The 1,939-nt window shown below is 38.6% G+C and overlaps 1 long non-coding RNA gene across 3 annotated transcripts; it reads right to left on the reverse strand.

The window, feature by feature from the left end:
- Window positions 1–430: 430 nt before the first annotated feature.
- Window positions 431–1,726, reverse strand: LOC147819345 (uncharacterized). 3 transcript variants are annotated; one of them, XR_015437025.1, is made up of 3 exons: window positions 1,455–1,726; window positions 1,218–1,282; window positions 431–927 (listed from the first exon to the last, which is right to left on the reverse strand). It is a non-coding gene; the product is annotated as an uncharacterized LOC147819345 (long non-coding RNA). The 3 variants fall into 3 exon arrangements; XR_015437023.1 differs by having other exon boundaries at window positions 1,381–1,726; XR_015437024.1 differs by having other exon boundaries at window positions 431–1,282.
- Between the last annotated feature and the right edge of the window lie 213 nt (window positions 1,727–1,939).

A 1,939-nucleotide genomic window follows, 5' to 3' on the forward strand; every position in this document is an offset into this window, starting at 1 on the left:
AATTTCATAAGCTTTATATTCTGGTGAATGTTACCATTTTTCTCTATATTTTGGACAGGTGCTCCTGTGGAAACTGTGCAACCATGCCCACAGAAGCTGAGAATATCTGCTGCTAGGAGATACCACAGGTAGCATTCTCACTGGACAAACTAATCAGTAATTTGCTTTGATTACATTACATTAATAATAAACCATAGCATTTACCATTTGCAATTCACTGTAGGTTACCAGACGGCTATGGGAGATCGAGGAAGATTTACCATGTATGGTAGACCGTCCTGGGTTGGAGCCGCTCTGCCTCAATGTGTTCTGCCTAGAACATGTACCGCACTGACTATGGTCCTTTACGGTTGAGAGGAATACACCAGTACGTTTTGCTTCTTTCTAAAAACATAGTTTCAATCTAAATAAAACATGTTAGGAAGTCTTGTTTTACTTCAGTGCACATAATTTTACAATGGTAATAACACACCACAAATGGAGTAACACACCCTCAAATAAATTAGTTTAGCTGCTCTTTGATTTGTAAAGTTCTTCTATCAGCAGATAGTGTGCATATATGAATTCAGAGGAGTCATTTCTTTAGTAACAATCAAGCATCAAGCATTCATTTACATCAAATGAGGGACTTATAATCAGTGATAATAAAAAAAACTGTAGGATTCACTGGATCCATAAAAATAAATTGTGAGACACAACATAGATATATGTTTGCAAGACTAAATGCCCTGTCCAGTTGTTTTAGTCAGTACAGGTATCTAGCCTATAGGATCTTTGTGAGCTGGTGCTGGGGCTTCCTTAGTCGCAGAATCTGGGTCGTCATTCCAGCCTGCGTGGCCCTACGCATCAGTGCCGTGTTTCCAGCAGCTTCTGTGTATGGTCCCAGGTCAACAAAGGCTTTTTCAAATATGAGGTCCACCACATTCCCTGTTTGATAAAACACAAAAGATTTTGTACAATTTTTATTTATTTATTTTTTACAAAACAATGATTTGAAGTCTGTTTCTAACTACCTCCTGACATTTTCTTTACTGTATTTTGTTGTTGGTGGAACTGTCATAACATTCTACGTGCTATACTTAATACAATGTGTACAAAACATTTTTTGGTTGAAAAATAAAATAATATAACACTTATAGAATGTCGGCTCAGTCTTAACTGGTGTAGCTCTGCATTCTCCCTTCATGGCCCAAATTGGACCTTGAACAGTGGTTCACCTTCTTTTGTTTGGGCTTGTGGTCGGTCAGCATTTTCATTGTAGTACATGGCAGCCAGGTAGAGTCTGGAGGTGCAGTAAAGAGAAAATCAAAGATGTTAATGTTGACAGAAACCTTAGCCTACACACTCTCACAAGTTCTCAGTAACCACAGCTTCATTTACCTGCACATTATTCCAAGACTGATAAATGACTGTTAGGTTTATCAAAAGTAGATGCACTTCAGATGGCTACAGACCTGTACTTCTGATGTGAGGCTGAAGAGTCCTCAAGGATAACTGTGTGCCTACAGTGGGTCAGTCTGGCATGCAACATCCCTTGTTGCAGGAAGCTGTATAGATGCACTTGATGTGCTGGCCTGAACAGAGGAAACAGAGGTTCCACCAACATCTCCTCAAATGTGTAGTTATGGCAACAGCTGCAAGCAGTGCAAAAATGATAACAACAAATGCACTCAATTATGTGTAAACTGGGTTGTCAATAGCTTGTAAATACTGCAAATAGCTCACTATATGTGCAAAATGGAAAAAATGTGTATTATGGACATATCCCCTTAACTCTGCGCTTATCTAGATATTTCCTACAGACACTGTATCTGTAAACATGATATAAATGTTAAAATAGCCATCATAAGGCATGACTCTCAATAATAACTTTCACAGCACTAATAAACAAGCCCGGACACCTATGCTAATCACTACGAGCCTATTTTTAGTCTGAATT

This window comes from Seriola lalandi, unplaced genomic scaffold (genome assembly GCF_002814215.2).
Source record: "Seriola lalandi dorsalis isolate HSWRI2012SDOR001 ecotype SW California unplaced genomic scaffold, Sedor1 jcf7180002053963, whole genome shotgun sequence".
In the NCBI taxonomy this organism is placed as follows: Eukaryota; Metazoa; Chordata; class Actinopteri; order Carangiformes; family Carangidae; genus Seriola; species Seriola lalandi.